The following is a 19,967-nucleotide window of genomic DNA, read 5'->3' as shown; positions in this document are numbered from 1 at the left end:
ATACAGAAATCCAATTATTGCACATGTGAATTCTTTAGCCATTCCTTTGAATGTAACCTCTCCCGTGACAACCATCTGAAAGTTGAATGATGAATAACTACACCACCCTATACAATCTAAAGGTTCCTGGTTCGATCCCAACGCAGTAGTAATATTGCAAGTTTGTCACAATGTTCCTAGAAAATAATCGGTCGGTAATTTTGAAGCAACGGGTGCATAGACGGTGTGTTAACGTTCACGAAGCACCGACTTGGAAAACAATTAACAGTCTAGTTAAAAAGTCGAAGACACGGAGACTGTATGAGCTTCTTGGCATACTGGAAGACATCGTCAGCAGGATGGGGACACGGCTCACATGGCTGACACACAAATAACCTCCTCAGGCAGTCTATACGCATCATATAAAAAAATGGCGTTGTGAGGTGGCCACCAAGCTCGCCGGATTTAACTCCTCCAGATTTTTTACATTTGGGAATATGTAAAGGATACGTTTTATGTCAACAACCCACAAACCAATAGAGGAACTGAATGAGAACATCGAGCACCGCAATATCTTCTGAAAGTCTGAGAGAGGTCCTGGAAAATGCCGAGAGAATGTTTGTGAACAATAAGGGGAAGGTCACTTGGCCGATATGATTTTTCGCTCTTAATGTAAAAGAAATTCCAATAGTAAAGTTTTCGTTTGCCGTTTAGATGGTTCATTATTTTGTCTCATTCAACAATTACATAAAATCAAAATTTATTAGCTTATTTTGCACCACCCTGTATATGTCTCTTTTCATATTTCATACCGCGGTTGGAAAAGAGTTTCGCTCTATCATTGCGACGTTTCACAAGAGACTTGGTGAGAAAGGGCATCTTTCAGTGCACAAGAAGTTGTTCCCTCGTCACGTCCACATCTTGCTGTTTCAGGCTGGATTTCGGGCGGCACGTAGTTAGTGGGACGTGTAATTCAAGATGCTCAGCCGTGATTCTTCAATCCCTCGGCACAATGGCTGAAACAGAGAGGGTTGAAGGGGGTGGGTGAATCTCAACCGAGACGGTTTCATCTGCGTCTCGTTCCAGCACCTCGCCCCCGTTGCGTAATCAGCCAAGGATAATTATATGTGTTTAAATGACCCTTTGCTTATCACCATGGCAACATGACGTCGGCTTTATTAACCTCATAAAGGGGGCCGGGTTGCAGGGGAGGAACTTTTGTGTTGCAAACCTGGAGAGGGAGGAGGATTTGTCCCACGCCGCCTTGAGGTGTGAGCAAGAGAGCAATACTTTTGTTCTCCCCTTGTTAATCCTTTGTGTCACACAGTTTTGCTTCAGTTGGAGATTTTAATGAAGTTTCCCCGGCAAGAGTTAAGGACTCTGCTTATCGCTGCTGGTGATGCGAAAAGGTCATGGTGCTCCAAAGCACTTTTTCCCCTTCAACACCCACTATTTGGGGTAGCCTTCCGCACGTCAACAGTTAAGAGACATCTTTTAACTTGCAGCTCGCGTTACTACACACTCTCATCATCATTACCATCCATAAAGAGGACGCGCAGTAGCGGACAAATTTTAGAAGGACCAGGGTGGTAGATGGGGATATAGAAAATTCTAAAGTTAATAGAGAATATTGTATGTGGAAATAATTGTCACTATATGAGAGATTCAGAGTACAAGTGGCGAAAATCCATTCAAGACAGTTTTGAGAAAAAGGCACATTTAAGTAACTTTGTTTAGCTGTTGGTGCACAAACATAGTGGTGTCCTCTATGAGCAAGAAATTAAAACTTAGGAGATACTTCTAGCACTGGAATGTTGATACTTCACACTTCCAGTTACATACATGTAACTCAGTTTCCACGAAAAGTGGAGTTACGCCACTTGTGCCCTGAACCCCTCATACATTCATAGTCTAAAAACCGAAGAAATGACTGGAGAGTTTGTTCGTTTGAGTTTTTAAGTTAACTTTGTGCATAGATAGGCTAATCGGAAATGGACCTTCAGTAATTTAGCGTCAGTTTTCTGCCACTTTTGACTAATCGCGAAGGAGAGGATTGGCGATAGGATGAAACCGGTGAAGGGAAACTCGCAAAGGGCACCCATGCCCAGGCCGGAATTCGAACCCGAGACCCCTGGCATCGTAGCTGTACTAACCGATCCGCCTCGGATATCGGTAGTGTAAAGTGGAACCAGAACCACTATGTGTCTCCCCAGGATATCAAACGAGAGACCCCTTCATAGGGGAGGCCAATTGACAATAAAACGAGTCTAAATCCTTCAGTTTCCGTTGCCATCCAACTACCGCACAAAAAATAACCATGACAGTTTTCAAACTATTAACGTGCGTTCCATAGTTACCCTAATCCGTGTAATTTTAATGGTCCAGTTTAAAATGTATACAGTGTGTTTCCGCGACCTTGATTCAAACTGACAGGGTGGATGGAGACCCAATGAGATGTAATTTCCAATTATTAAATAATAACTGTTTTTTCCGATATCAATAATTATTTACGTAACATAGTATGTGCACTTTTTATTGAGCCCCTACATCAGAACATATTGGGGAAAGCCATTTATGGAGGTGATGTGATCAGCAACAAGCTCAGATAGATTTTACCCCTCCCTTCCACAGGTACGCATTTATTAGAGGCTGGGAGAACCCCACTGCCGCTACATGAGGGGACATTGTTTAAAAAATTCTCACCTCCAATCATCCACTGTGGATCGAACCCGGATCTCCCGTGTGGCAGATTCCACACCGACTGCCACCGAAGGTACACACACACATACTGATTTGTTGTGCAGATAAACATTTCTGTTGACCTTTGGCGTAGAAAATGACCTGAGACTAACCATTCTTTCATTAAATTTCTGAAATATACGAGGGTTACTCAGTAAATAAGTCACAAACCTTTATTTTTAAAAGAAATACTAAGTGATATACTGACTTGAAAACCATTTTCATTTTTCAACATAATCGTCACCAACATATTCATACTCTTATCGCATCGCTATATCAGTCCCACAAAACCTGCTGCATAAAAGTTTTTTTTGGCTATTGTCCCAGCCACAGACGCATCTCACGTTCAACATCATCTCCATGCGCGAAACGTTTGCCACCACCGTGCGCATACTTTTCGGAAATTCAAGCGATCATGCATTATGCTCTAGATTAAAGCACCAGATTACCCTCTGGCAGTTGCTATGCTGTCTGTCGTTGTTGCGTTGCTAACCGTTTTCAAATCACAGTGCCTCAGAAAGATCTAATTTTATTGCGAATTTGCAAATATGATTGTTGTGAACCATTTTACGTAAACCATTTTTTTTTTTTTAAGTGAAATCTCACAAACCGTATGCAGACATTAATAGACGCAACAGTTCGTTCTCTCATGTCTGGGCGGAAAGCAGCAGGTGGTAATAAATGAAGCCTTTGAAAAAATCTAATTCAACTGGAATTAGTGAAGCAGGGGGAAGTAAGGAAGAGGCACTTATCCAGACCTCGTAACACCGTGTCTGGCGGGCTCAGAGCGACTTTAATCTCCTCACTGGATTTCTAGTTTTTCCCTCCCATTTAACAAGATCAATTAACTAGAATCCACTAATAATTGAATGACCCTTCAGGTAATGCCACTTCGTTTCCCCCGACAGAAGGAACAAACAAAAGCATGCGAGGAGGGTGGGGGGAATCATTGGACAGGGGATGTAAAACCCTGCTGAATTGGTTATGAGTGGCCTCTCACACGCGATTTTTTTTTAAAAAAAGCAAACCCGGATAAAAGATAAATTTCGGGCTTCCATATTCACTTTCAGAGAACCGTAAAATGATATTCCCTCTAGCACATATGCAGTTTATAGGGCTTAATGATTCACCCACCCATAAGTGTGTATTTTTTTTAATTGCTTGCCCTGAAAAAAAAAATGTTTTCCTACTTTGCATTTCATGGAATCCATGTATAATCTACCCCACGCCAACAAGATCCCTCAACAATTAACAGGACGTACCTAATTACATAATTGATTAATACCTTTAATAATGCTTCATTAAACAAATGAACCGTAATGAGGAAAATTGTGAATACATGTATGGATTTACTCCCATACAATATTTTTTTACTCTTTTGATTCCACATTGAAATATCAGCATTATGTTTCAGTAACCATTTGGCATTTTATGCATACAAAATATGTATTAATGTTCGTTTTTAATCAATCGAAATTTAAAACGAATTCAATGCTGAAACAACACAATTTTTTAAATCTTCATCTAGTATTTTTTTGAATTCTACATACATCTCCTACCACCATGTTTCCGTGCCTAATACAGTAATTTCTCTTGGATTAATTATATTTAAAAAAAAAAGAAACAAGGAAGAGTTTTGCTGCACATGATAGTATCATTTCCAAGATGGTTGCGTTAGTCTCTCTTCTTCATCTCCTTTAAGAACTTCGTGGTGTTTGTTGGCAATTACCTATTTCTTCCGTTCCTTTCAAAGGTTCCAGGTGAATGTCTCTGTTCAACTGTCATATCACTTCTTTCACGAACTTCAGAGTGAGTACGTCTGCTCACCCGCTTTCTCACGTTTTCAGGAACTGCGAAGGTATTGTTCACCTGTTTATTCAAAGTTATTGTTCACCTATTTCTTCATTTCTCTTCACCTATTTTAGGAACTTCTAGGATATTTTGCACCTTCTTCTTCAATTAATTTACGAACCTCTAGGTTATTTTTCACCTATTCTTCACCTAATTTACGAACTTCGATGGTGATTTTGCCTATCATCTCCTTCGCTTATCTTAGGAACTTCTAAGTTATTCTTCAACCTCCTTCTTCACGTAATTTACGAATCTCGTAGTTATTGTACCTGTTCAACACTTTCTTTATATATTTTATGAACTTCTATGACATTTTCATCTCTTTCTTCACTTTTTCCAGGAACTCTAAGAGTAATTCATCGATTCTATCTTGAGACATAAGCCGCTCCAAATCAATAGCATGAGTATTACTGTTTGTCGTCTAATTTAGAAGTTACGCCAAGGAGATGATAGGTTACTTGCATTTAGTTCTCCACGATGAGTTCTTTCTGCACGGCTTATATGTTCCTATTTTCTCCAAAAGGATTCGAGCTTATAAAACTTTCAGCGACCAATCAGATTTTGAAACCTGAAACGGCAAAGGAACATTCGACAGACAAGAAAATCTCAGCACTACCCTCACTAGTCATTTTATTTTTTTCAAATGGCTTACATTCAAAGTACCTCCTCCCCAAGCAGCTAATGGAGTTTTCGCAGAATTTAACGCCCGCTGGTCAAATGCAGCTTCTCTGCGTGCTCACACAATCCCATCCGCGTTCGTAGATCCGGCTTCAATTAACGTTCCAATTCGAGAATTTCTATGTCAACTAGGGAAGCACAAAGTGGAGAAATTAAATGTTTCGTATTGGGAGATTTCGGTGCTAGAGAGAGGAACCCAGCTGTTCCACGCAAGTATTCCCGCATCTCGCACGGCATACGCAGTCACTTTGAGCCTGGGTCCAATTACCAACCCCCTCCCCAAGCAGCACTCACGCAAAGGGACGCACACAGACTAACCCAGTTAATTTCTCTTTAAGACTCCATGCAGAAGGCGTAGCTTATTGCATCCGATAATTACGTGCCAGTTCCCAGTTAATATTTGGAAGCTCTTCTTTGAAGAAAATTTTTCTATAATTATACTAGTCGTAGATTGCAATGATTTTTTGCCCTCTTGCAACTATCCCCTATTGTAATCTTTCAATATACATGCAATATTGTTCAATGCTTGCTACAAATGACCAATACTGTTACAACCTTTCAAACATATTTGAAGAATACTACCGAAAATATTTGACCAATATTTGACCGAAGTTTCACACTGTGAAGCCAAATTACTAACACTTTTTTTTTTATTCTGTACTTCCATCTTCAGTGAATACAGAAGTATTCGATGTTGATTTTTCCTTAACAAACATGCCTTTTCCTGTACAAACAGCTTTCCCCTTTCAGTTCTTTAGACCGAATCATTTCAGAGATCTTTCCAGGAGTTGGGTTCGGATCACACTATGAACAGTATGTCTAGTCCCGATTGATTTATATATATATACAGACTCTATGTGCGTAAAGTTGACTTATATTCAACGTCATCTCTTTTCCTAGTGTCTCACTGTGACAGACACCATCCGCTACTAACAGTTTTTATGAACTTTCATTAATTAGACTTAAAAATTCTACATGTTTTATTAATATTATTATTTTATTCAGTGGCGCGATTAGGAGGGCGGAGTGTTGACCCCCATTTTACAGATTTTGCCCCTTCACTATAGCATCTTAATGTTAAACCTTATCTGCCAAGACAAAGTACACTGTCCTTGCTCCCGCAGTTTTGGCATCCAATCTCCGCTACTGACTTTATTCCATTTGCGCGTTTTTATCATCATGCTTCTCATCCTAAGATCATCATAATCACCTACACGCCAATTAATTTAATATCTTTATTGCACATAAAACAACTGACATATTTGAATCAACCAAATTCGTAACTATGGAAGATTTTTACTAAATTTGGTAATTTTGAACAAATTTTAAACAAATGCTCATAATTACTAAAGAAAATTCGTACTGGTGCAACGAATCATTCGTCGTCTGCTTAAACAAACAATTCTTAATGACGTTGGGAAAGTATATTTTCCAAGAGTGGTCGCTCCCATAGAATTAAGAAAAAAATATTAATGAAGTCTTCTTCGAATAATTTTTCTCAGCTAGTTCCAAAACTTTCGCGCATTCATTCCCTTTCCTTGAGAAGTCTTAAAGTTTGATCCCTTGTGATGGAACTTCAGGAAGTACGTGTAATTCCCAACTGAACGTCTGCGAATGGCGGAACAAGGAAAGGAAGACTTGGAAGAGTGGTGACCTAAGGAGTCCTCGAGTCTTCTGAAAGGGATGCACTCAAAGGACACGAGTCCTCGGACAGGGTTCAGTCTGTGTGAGTGTTTTCTTTCGGGAGTTTTAGCCGGACTTTACACGAACGCCGTCTTTGGTTGCGTGGAGAAATCTTTTGAACCTTCTCTCCTGAAGAGCCTTCATCAAGCTGCAATATAAACCTCACACCGTCACTTCCGTCCTCGCCGGCAGATCTACGGAAGATACAGAAGGAGGGCCTTTTTCCTCTTCTAAGTGGAGTTCTTTAAAGAAGAAAGTGCTATTAATTCTGGAGGACTCGAAATCGAAGCAAGAAAAAGTTACTCCTCTGGCATTCCTCTTATTGATTTCAACCTTATGTGAAGAAGAAAGACCACAATCGTCAATCTAATATATATATAATATATCTCTTGACAAGAGCAGTTGTGTTCCATAGCTTTTGGAGAATATATATACAGGGTGTTTCTAAATGTCGTTTACAACACTTGGGAGACATTGTAGCATTTGTTGTTTGTTGTGTGTGTGTGTGGGGGGGGGATATTACGTAGTTGTCGCGTGTAAAATTACACGTTGTCGCAATCATCTGATATTGTGTTTTTCTTTCCCTCCTCCTGGTGGAGTAATGTGTCTCTCGTATGCCACATGACATGATTCGTTCATTCCTCGCGTGTAACTGGGGTATGCAACCGTGCTCAAGTTTTCGGATTTTGTGTTCCGTGCTCATGTTTTGATGTTTGAGGTCGGGATATGTTGTCTTTAACGCATTTCTCATTGTCACGGTCCTTCTTGCTGCGTTACATATAAAGGCCTGCACAAGACCTGGAGCAGACCCGTTCGCGAGACATCGCTCCTGAAATGCCATGCAACCTGCGCAACACCCTCGCTTGAGCAGCTTGTATGCCCACCTGCACAGATCGTTCCTGGCAGGCATTGTAGACCCGCCGGGTACCCGCAGTCTTACGATACCTAGTAGGTCTCAGTTCGTTCTTTCCATCAACTGCAGACCCCTCCCTCTGCATGACGTAGTTGCTTCGAGTAGAAACTGCACCTGGCCCACACCGTTCTGCAGTGTTGCCAACTGCAATAGATTTTCACTACTTAAAAAAGGGAACTCGAAGCTTCGTAAGCCACATCACCAATGAAATGAGATTTACGAATGTTGCTACCCCCCCCCCCCCCACACACACATTGAAATAGGTTTTCCGTGGCACAGGATCCATAAGTATATGTCGTAAACAACCAATATACGTATATATAGTGATATAGGACAGGACTGAAACATGTCACGTTCGACGCTGAGGTCGCGAGTCGAACAACACACTGTTCTACTGCGAACACCAGGGCCGTAGCCAGCCAGGGCCATTGCCGTTACCCTCGTTTGGGGGGTAGGGCCAAGTACTTGGATAAACGTGCCAACAAGAACAATAATAGTAATAAAGTAGCATGAAAGGCATTATAATCCTCATAAATCACGCAAAAAGGGGGTAGAAGTCGGTTCTCACGCGCATTTGTGTTGAAACAGAGGATTAGAATTTTTTTTTTTCAACACGTCAATTTCACATTAGCTAATAATGTAAAACAAGCACACAAACTGTTTTTGAAAGAAAGAAAGTGCATGATAAATGCATTCCGAATGTACAGACATATGGCATGTAAAATTTCCATCTACAATATTTTATTTTCACATGGAGCGACGTATTACATAATCAATTCATCCAACTCGTAACAAACCAACATTAATAGCAAATAATATCACGGGCCGCCATAGCATTCTCTGTTTTAAAACTTTTCTCACTTAGATCGTTCGGCGCTCAGGGCCGACTCCCGCTACCCCTTTGCTACGGCATTGAACTTGATGAGACTGGATAATATTTTATAATATATTTCTACTTTCATAAAATTTGAAATCAAGGGGTTGCAATTACCCCTCCATTCCCCCTCTGCAGGTGCCCTTGGCCGTCTGGAAGGAAAATGCAAGAAAAATATGAAAATTAATTCCATCTTGAGTACCCTTTAGCCCTGCTACTCTTAAATTCTGCTAGTCTGTTTTTTCTTGTACTTTAATGTTTGACCCCCACCCTGACCCTTCCGCTAGACTTAATTTCCGTCCAATCTTGTGAGCAATGCACCCTACCCCCTCTGGTTGCGCCACTGCGTGCCTGGTTAAGGCACCATGCAATGAAAAGCAATTAGTTTTCAGTGAGGAGATTTTTGTTTGCTCGATCATTCATTTAAATAAATGAAGCTGTAATACTGCGTGCATTTCCTGGCAATAAGATAAAAACTGCTTACGCTGAACTGAAATCGCTAAGTATATAAATTCTCCTTGGAGGAGAGAGCTCCTCCTAGGACCTCGTAGGATTTACGAGCTACGTAAGTAGGCAACACTGGCTGAAGCTGTCCACGTGGTGATGAAACACCTGGAGCGACACGCTGCCGGAGGGCTGTTTCCTTCCAGCAGGTTTTGCAGGCGCCCGGGTCTTGTTGAATGCCCAGTTACCTTGTAAGCGCAGAGCGCCTGGAAGACGAAGAACCCGGGTAAAGACGCAAGTCGACTCGTTGCCGTGGGCAGGCGAGCAGGTATACCTGTCCTCGCGGCAAGCGGGCAGTGGGTAGGTAAAATGCAGATTATGCTGGCCTCTGGTTACATACCCTTTCCATGCATTGTTCTTGCTGGAAATCCCCAATTCCTTTGACGACTCCATTGCGCATGCGTGCAGTGAACTTTTCATAGTGACTTCCGGACTTAGCACATACGATTCCTTCATGATTCCCTTGGAACCGCCTCTCTATCTGTGATAGTATTCGTCCCAGTTAGGTGTGACGTTCACTTTGTCACCTTTTGCGAGGCTCCTATCTCGGAAACGAAGCCTCAGTCGTAAAAATGGAACTTAGACTTTTTGCTTGTTTTCGTGTGAGGAATCACCTCCCAAGCGTTGTAAACTACCTCTAGAAACACCCTGTATATCTCACCTCTTCATGAGCTTAGATTTCAATACTCATAAGAATAGTAATTCAATCCTCGAATACCTTCACATTGAAGTTTTGGCCCTGAAGATAAACGAAGTAAACAGCAATAGTAACAAGCACAGAAAACAAATTTTCACTTACATAGAAAAATCTCTTCATTTATCCTATTGTATGCTCATTTTATCATTGCAAAAGATTTAATCAATGTATTTCCCTATTTGTGTGCACAACATCGGATTTGTATAATAAGGCTTACTTTGTTTGTATGCACAGCACATATATGCTAACTGTACAATGCATTTAGACACATTCATAGACAGAGAATGACTAATATGTGATTCTATGTTGGTAACTTTTCTTATATATAATCTACCGAGGCTCTTGTGTCTCGACTCATAACCAGTATAGTCCTTTGTGGGGCTCGTGTTGTGTTGTCTCTATGTGTTTCTGATTTTACCTTCATCCAAGTCCATCGCATCTTATCATCTTCGCGATTAGCCAAAAGGGGCAGAAAAGCGAAATAAAATAAACTGGCTAGGTAGTAACAGAAGTTTTATGCAATTCTTATAAATTCTTATTTTACGTTCTTCTAAATTACATGAAACTACTAGTACTTTTATATTTGCATGACTAAAGACCAACTTAATCAAATGCTTTTGTGAAATCTATATTAACTAAACCAACAGTATTTCTTTTCATAGATGTAGGTTTTTATAACTGACACATGTGTGTTTTGCATTACTGCACTGGAATACTGGAATGTTTAGCTGTTTAAGTGCAGGGTATTATCTACTTATTTTTTAGAAATGTTATATTATGAGAAGAACGGTGAAGAAAACTCCCAACGGGGTAAAAACCGAATGTTGTCACGAAGGCCAAAGTGTGGAAAGCACGGCTTAGTTTATTAGTGCAATTAAAGCGTGAGAGGGCATTCCCTAATGATATGTATCTTCAAGCCTTCATACATTAGTTTGCATGGAAGGGTGCACACATTCCAACAATCGTACATTAGGTTCAGATTTGGAGTTTGCTTATCTTCTAGATGCAACCCGCTCCCCCTAGGAAAATCCCCTCTTTTTCACGTCATTTTCATTTGATTTACAATCTGTTCTCCCCTTCTTTTTCCTATCACGTGAGGGTTATTAAACATATTTCAACGTTAATCCCAGCACCCTCCCTCAGACTCCAGACAGAAAAATCTTTCCTTCCTAGAGCACGCAATTTCGAGGGGGGGGTTCTCGTTGACTTAGGCGAGTTGTCGAGCTTTACCCCTATACTTCATGAAACAGTCAAATACTTATCTGTGCCTGCACATTCATGGATTTGAAAAGTTTTAGATTATTATGTCACTTGTCCGTCACTAAATAGTATCTCAATTTGATAAACATAGCCCATTCATCTGTGAAAATTTAAATTCGTTGATATTTTTAAACATGGTTGCCTTCTTGTTTTGATTAATAGGAGTGCATCAGCACTGAAGCTACTTGCTCCTCCTATGGAGGTGTTATCGCGCTTAACCAAAGCATAACTTATGTAACTCAGTGAATTAAATTGACCAGAACAAGTATTATGGAGAAGACCTTCTTATCAAGATCAAATTAAAACACTTCGAAGAAGTAAACTCACTACACCACTGATAAAACCTGAGATTGTAAGTTTTTAAGTCCATTTCATGCTCAGACAGGCTAAGTGGGACTTGGCCTACAATTTAATGTAAAAGTAAAAAAGTAAAGTGCTCCCCTGTGCTTAGCACCACGCCATGAAGGCGTATAGGGGGTGTGGGGGTAACGCCCCACACTTTCTTGATCCGGTCGTGAGTGGGGGTGATGTTATCAGCATCACGCCCCTGACCGCCTTTACCCCCCAGGGTTTCCTCCAGGTACCCATGTTATTCGACGCTGGGTGTGCACAATTTAATGTGGGATCCAATTCAAAGTGACTTTATCACAAGGCGATATTATTACCACTACACCATCGGGGAGGACCTGGCATTATCTATACCGTGTCATTCTATAGAATGAAGGGATCTGAACCAGTTAACTGATGGGGTGATGTAAACTACTCATCATTCATCCTCTTGATGAGACCACTCGTCATTGACATGACGAGTTATTGCTTGGCATGCGAAAGGTACAAATAACACAAAGGAATTAAACTACTGAAAAGACAATGGCAACTCGTTGGATTTTGTGAACCGTTGAACCTGTATCATGGCTGGGTGTAGGATAATTACCTGTCTAACTGAAGTCTCTGAGCTGAATCGAAAATAGCGAAGTCCTCTGTGAGCTTCTCTCTTATGCTGACCAAAGCGTGCTTCCACTATCGACCTCCTGTCTTGCTGACCTCCTCTCTCTACCAACTCAATTCCCAAAGTCCACCCCTTCCCAGCTTGTCTCACCTCTATATTCCCTGGCCATCGAGCTCTTCCTCGATGCCGAATCGCCGAATCGTGTTTATTATAATTGCTACCATGCAAACCGCTGACACCAAACCCAGAAGTGTTACCTGTTTCCTGAATGCTCAGGAGGTTTGCATGGCACAACACAACGCATTGTAAACATGCCTAAGAGGCTTGAGACAGCTGAGAAAAACAAGTGAATGCCCTGGTCAACATGAAGCGTTCAGAGAGACTTAATAAAATAAACATACAATCTTAGGGATTGATACGTTCGCGCCTCCTAGGAAAAATTTTCTCCTTTGAAAATTTAAAAGTCAAATCGCAAAGCTTGACATGACTCAGGTTCGCCAATTCCATATATTTCTTAAAAAACCCAAATATACAAAAGAAATACACCATAACTGTCTGTTGTTTACTGCATCCTGAAGGAAAGAAATTTTTCATTCCCTAAACTTTATAATGAATAATACCCTTAATACTAACAAATTCGTATGTTTATACGATGTAAAAAACAATAATATATACTATTATAAGACTAGAAATCACAAAAGTTCATGTCGTTAAGCGAGAAAACTCTTAATGTATCACATGTGCGTGTACGTAATGTGTATTATGTATAATTGCTCATCAACCTGCTCCTAGTCAAGAGTCTGTGATGCCTCGCCACGCGGTAACGACTCTGTGTCTCCCGCGAGGCCAACGGCTGGAGCGTCTTGCAAGATGGAACGGAATTCACAATGTTTGTTTATATTGCCCCTCGATATGGACTCTTCAAATAAATAGAAAAACCTTAAAAAGGTGCACAAGTAAGTACACGTAAGTAGGCATGTAAAACATTGTCACATCTCACTGTTTTGTCCGTGTGAAAACCTGATCATATCAAAGTGCGTATGTTTTACGAACTACGTAGCACTGCACTCCTAACATCGCCAAATATATAAACTTGCATGGCTGTGTTGCACATTCCAATGTATTATTATACAATATTCAAATGCATATAGTGAGTTACACTGAAAACTGTCGCTGGTAAAACTTAATTATAGCGTTCAATTTTCTTTTCTACGTTTAAACTGTACACTGTATACACATCTATGGCGTGGTGAATACCTTTGTATGACTGCACACACACAAAAAAATAATCTTGCAGTATTTTACCAACTGTCTACTCTGATTGATAATATCAGAAAATGTCCAATGTGCAAAATGTATTTTTAAGTATGTACCATATTGGTGAAACACAATTAACTGTTTGGAAAAAACATTTGCATAAAACTAAAGCATACTGTCTGCAATGTTTGAAAGTACTGGAGCTATGCTTGTTATAGCTTGCATGTGCAATTGGATATCCATTGTAAAAGCTTCTTCTTAAAACAAAATTATGCACTAATTGATGCACTGGTCAATTAACACCACTGGCGCTTGTCGCTTCCTTGTAGTATAATATAAACTTGCATGCATATAAAACTAGTTCTTATGCATGACACAAAACTGAAAATGTATATAAGGGCTATGGAAAAGTATTGTTTCCCATAATGCATGTTAAATAACCAAATAAATACACATGATAGGAGCTCACATGTATATGTGTAGAAACACTGTAGCACAATTCTGTAATTATTGTTTGTGACCAGAACTGCTGTTTGTAGAAAGTACGTTTTCTATGCTTCTTCTTCTTTCTGGATTGCTTGTCGTCTTGACTGCATGGGGCAATGTAAAAATGTGGTAAATTACCCGTAGAACTTGGGAGATGGGGAAAAGTTGTTGTTTGAACTGCAAACAGTGTTGAGGGAAATTCTGTCTAGCTCCATCACTAGGTGTTGTTGATAATGTATAGTCCGCTATACTGGGAAATGTATGGTTGACTACATCCTTCCTGTAAAAGGTAGTCTCCGTGTAGTAATTAGAAATGTCTGCATGTCTCCCTCAAATTGGTGGTGACGAGTCTCTTCTTGAAATAGTACTTAAAATGTCTGCATGTCACCCTCGTAGAATGATACTCAGTCTTTCTGCCTGGTAATAATAGACTGCTTGCGGATGTCCGTCATGAAAAATGCCCATGGATGGTGTAGGCATTGCTTGTCCATGGTGCTCCGTATAGACAGGTTAGGTTAAAAGGAAAAATTATGACAAAGAAAGGAAATTGCAATAGGATGGGGATATATAATTCAAGTATGCATGTACACAAAACCAACTTATTTCCACTGCCTTTTCTTTAAAATCAAATTAAATTGTCTCATCAAAATAAAATAAATTAAATAAATATATAAAATAATTGCCATAACTCTTTGAAAATAAATAAGGAAAATTTAAATAAAATATCCAACCGTAATTAAAATATTAATGTCCATGATTAATGTGTTGCCTTAACCTATTAATTATTACTGCGCTGCTCTGAATTAATCTGTTTCGCAAGCTGATGATGCTTATAAAAATAATATCCTAGGGTTGCGGTTAATAACACATTCCAAATAACAAAAACTAATATAGACATGGGCAATGGGTTTAGGACTAATTCCTTAAATGAAATGTTCTTACTAATTGATTGATTAAGTTGCTTTAAAGCAAGTTCAAGCGAAGTCCATTGGGGAATAGTGAAATCAGATAAATTCTTGGGGATATTAAGTAATAATTCAATTTCTTGCATTTTGACTTGTTCGAAAGCTAAAATTCTTGTGTGTAAAATTTGTTGATCCACAATAATTTGCGAAAAATCCTGATAATTAAAAAATAAAGATTGGTCTTCGGTAAGCTGAACTGATCTGTGCGTGTTCAAATTATTATTCAAATTCTGAATGACAATAAACTGACCTGAACCTGATATTAAAATACCATTGCGTGTTCTGATAAACTGAAATAATTTATTGTCAGTAATAGACTTCACTTCAAAATTACAAAATGTAGAATTAATAAACAAAGATAAGTGTTGCAAGCATGTTCTAAATGCTACTTCTGAGTTTCGTTGAAACTCCAGGTGGTAACAAATATAGCATCAGGGAATTAAAAAGTGAAATTCAAATTTGAAACACAATAAAAATAATGGAAACTTTCTCAATTTCAAATTTCCTTTAAACAAAAGAAATGTATCCACTCAAAACTTCTTGAGTCCGCCGTATACCTCAAATCACTTGGTCTTGTAAACAGACCCGCCGCGGAAAAGTATACTTGACCCATATAAGAATAGTGTGTCAATTCCTTAGGTATGTCCAAAAAAAAATAGATAGAGAATAGTTATGCAATATATTAAAATATAAATACAAATTAATAGTTATTACCTACTGTACTAACATTAACATGAAGTTAATCAGTAAGAAGTAATGAATTTATTGCTGCATTGTCGAATAAGGTGCAAATTGGGTAAATAAGCTAAATTTCCTCATAATAAATATTAATAATAATAATAAATTCCCAAATTATAACATTTGTGGTAAACCACACTGTTTAAATTTGGAAAGGCTAACGATGCCGTGGCGACTTTGGCTGCACATGCCTGTGCTAATCACCGAGGCTTAGCCTTGGCATGTTGCTGACAAATTTGATTACTCTAAGTGCATAAAGTGCTAAAATTGCCCTTTTGTAAAAATTTCCCTGATTTTATCAAAATTTCGTTTATCTTTATCCTGATTTAAACCAAATGTACGTCGATTTCCCAAAAAATTTACTTACTATAAATATCTCTATGAAAAACGGGAAAATTTTGCGAGAAAAACGCAAAAAGCAAAAAAAAAAAAAAATTTCGTCTTGTTGTTCCTTTGAAAATTATTGGTCGTGATTAACCTGAAGTGCATAAATGCGACGTTTTATGGCAAAATTTACCTATGTAAGACAAAATATCCCTAACATTATTGACATGAAGTTCTATCGTGAAAATCAAATTCTGATGGCTATATGCGTAACTAAACTGATTCCATAAAATTTTAATGGACGACCGCCACTAATGCGAAAAAATATGTAAAGCCTATGGTAAGTGTTTTCTGAGCTTCCAGCGTGTTCAAAGTACTCGGGAGAGAGCTACCGTGCGGAAAAAGGAATTTGCTGATACCAGACAATCTAAATTGTGCAAAGTTGCATTAGTGGTCGCTAGAAGCAACTGAAATTTTCTCTATGGCGACAACGAGAGCTCTTGCAAGTTCGCTGCCGTGATCGGCGACTTCGGGTACGTTCGGGTGCCGTCGGAGAGGTGGAGGGGAAAAATCGCTGCTCCGGTCAAAGGAACGGAGGAAGAAAATGCAAGCTCTGATTCGCTGACCACCAGCATGACGCGTTAAAGTTTACAAAACTTTAACTTACTACGAACAAGGTGTAGTAACAGCTGCGGGAGTTCGAAATAAAGTCAAGGTCTTTGAAATGACGTAATAAATGGGATAGAAAGAGAAAAAACTTCGTTGCGCTTGCGACAGCGTGTTTACTTGAACACTTCCGTGCTCGTAAAATAACAACAATTGGGAAGCTGTTAGCAAACTAAATGACTAATAAACCTTGCATAAGGTACAATCAAACGTAAAAAATGAATTATACTTAAAATTTAAAACGTAATTAATATAAAATTCTAGGCGAATGTGAAGTCGTAGAAAATATGGTCTGTAAACGATACAACAGGTTCGGGAACCTGAAAATTTGGCTTACTTTCTGCTTTTAAAGTAACACTTGAAACTTCCTCGACTTTTACTGGTGACTGATTCGCAAATAACTCTTTAACTTTTACAACTGGCTGAACACAGGGTGAAATAGGCAATTCACTTTCCATTTTGCGACTGTTTTGATCAAAATTAGGACCCTTGCTTACGGCAAATTTCTGAACTCTATCTTTGATGGATAAAATATTCTTTGGCAAATCTATACTGTCGTCTTTAGTGACTAAACTATTTCTGGATACATCTTGAACTTCTTGTTGTACCCTGGGTTGAATAATAATGGACTGAGGCAGTGGAGGCGGCAGTGGTGGATTTATTGTTTTCAATGGTACCACTTCAACAATCGGTGCAACATCGTCGTAAATCTGACCAATGGACGGTGAATCATTAAGTTTGCTTAACGGTAATTCGTTGGTACACTCATGGTCATAAGTAATAGATTTCTTGCGTTGACATTGAAAATAACAGATTATGAAAATTATAAAAATACTAATAATAAATGTTGTTAATAATAAAATTGTAATTATATTATAAGGATAGTCAAAGGACTTGTTCAACAGATAAATAAAATTAGAAGCTTTTACGTGTGGAAGTAATCCGTTTAAAATAACTAAAATCGCAATGATTTTCATGTTGCTTAGGCAATCAAAACAAACAGTTCTTCAAAGCTAACACGTACTTTAAGCCTGCCTAGTTTAATTAGTAGATAGTTTAACTCAACTTTTAATTATTTCTAACTCTAGGCTCAAATTATCTGCGTAATTTATTCATTTAATATAATTTATTTATTCTCTAAATTTATTAGCACTGTTTGACTTATCTTATTTTGAATTTTACTGCAAACTTATCTTATTTTAATTTCAGGTGTTAACTTTACGTTTAAATACTTAAAATCAATCGAACCGTACTGAGGTACAAAGTAAGGAAAAATTGAGACTGATTTACTCCTGACTACCTGAAATAAAATAATAATTAATATTTATGCGATCTTTAAATGCATTAAAATACTAACATCACTAAAACTTGAAGAATCTTTAATTCTCTCTACTCATTCTAAAATATGCTTAGCATATTATTGTGGCAAAGCTTTAAACTAAAACCGTTGTGGTTTACTCATAATCATTCTGCGATGGCAGAATGGATTTCCAGGATTTTGGTCATGATCCAATATCCGAAGGAAAATACTTGTTATAGGAGCGCAATAAAATCTTGACGTCGACGTCTACATATTCATATAATATAAATATTCTCATAATTGGCGCTTAAAATAAACTTTGCTAATATAATCATATACCTTCTTCTGAAGAGTAACTATAAAATTCTAGTGATGTATTCGCTGAGCTAGTATTATTACATACTGCAAAAAAAACTTTTGTGCCTAAAGCACATTATTAAATAATAAGTCTGCTTTTAATCTTTAATATTATTAGTGCTATTTTATTATAAATTATTATTATATCACGCGAGTGGATTTAAAATATTAGACCTGTTTCACTTTAATAAAAGCCGTAACTTGGAGCAAAAATTGCAATATTTATATTTTAAGATTTTAAAACAATCTGCATTTTAAAGTTTTTAACATTCGAAGCTACAACGTGCTAAGGATAAATATTCAACTGTCAAACGAAACATTGTTTCGGACAGGAGAAAAAAAATATATAAATATATACTAACAAAAAAATCTCGTTAATATGTGAGAAACGTCCACGCCGTGTGATGCTCTCCTAATTCTCTTCTAGTTATTCAAAATAAGTTGGCTGTGCCTAACTTTGCTTAAAGCATATAAGTATATGTATATCTGTGTACGGATTCATTCTCGTCACTACTGCTTACCTGTGAACGGACATCTCTCGTCACTGCAGCCTAATTATACATCTATTACTTCTCAACTAGAACTTTTAATTAATCGGGCGGTTTATACCCTAAATCACGGTACGCCACTCTAACTATATACGCCTGGCGTAATAGCGGACATAATTGTACAGCGTGTCGAGGAATATAATTAGCGTTTCGTTTCTTTACATATTAACATGAATTAAAATTTTCAGGCAATGTATGCGTAAGTTAAGGTAACGTAAGGCAAGTGACTATCTCGTATAAACTTGACTATCTCCTTAATCTAAGCTCCCTTCATGAGGTGCTAGGAGACTTCAGTCATTAAGAATATAAATGAGTGGTCCTCGGGGCCTTATTCGTTCCCAAAACTATATATGTATAAAATGTAATATCCTCGTTGCAAAAATCTTAGCAGTCATAGTTCAAGCATTCTAAATCCTTTACAAGTTACGGTCAGTTTTGAACCAAATTTAAATTAAACTCTTAAGAAATCTCAATTAATAATAATAACAATAACAAAATATTGACTCAAACAAGCATACTCTGTGCCATGACTTGTTAAAATGCACCATAGTGCCGATTGACTCTGACTCGGTGGCACTAATTTATTTTCCTCATTCATAAATAACTTTAAAATCCACTTTTAATCCACGTTGTTAATTAATTAAAATGTTAAGGGTAAAATCGTTTACTGTTCACTGTAGCTTACTGCATCCTCATAACCAACGTTGTAATAATTTTCGTATTCAAGATTATGTAAAAAAAATTCTAAAATCACTGTCAATGCAAGAAATCTTCAAATCTAAATGCCTTTTCCTTATTCCTTATTTAAAATTCTGGATGGTAAAAATTTTCTCAGGTGGGAATTTGTCGTAGCCATGGTACCGGGTTCGTGAGTGAACCACAGAGCTACCAGGAGCAGATTGATAGGGAATCGTCCACGGACGTCCCTGGGCCGGCCACATTTTTGATGAAATGGGCCTCCCTAAAATCCGACATCGAACCTTCCGCCACGCGGACTGCCGGACGCTCCTGATACAATAGCGCCAGCCCGACGCGGGTAACCGCGACGGAGCTAGGGCGCAGTTTCCTTCGCATTCTACATTTCGCTGATTACCGACCCAAACTTGAAGTCGATAAATTTAATCAAATTCATCCTCATGTTAGACTAAACATCTATCATGGCATATATAAATTCTTCTCCCCCCATAAATTTTAAAACT

This window comes from Lepisma saccharinum, chromosome 25 (assembly GCF_977018435.1).
Source record: "Lepisma saccharinum chromosome 25, izLepSacc3.1, whole genome shotgun sequence".
NCBI classification, from domain to species: domain Eukaryota; kingdom Metazoa; phylum Arthropoda; class Insecta; order Zygentoma; family Lepismatidae; genus Lepisma; species Lepisma saccharinum.
The sequence above is the reverse complement of the archived record's forward strand: the minus strand, read 5'-3'. Positions refer to the sequence as shown.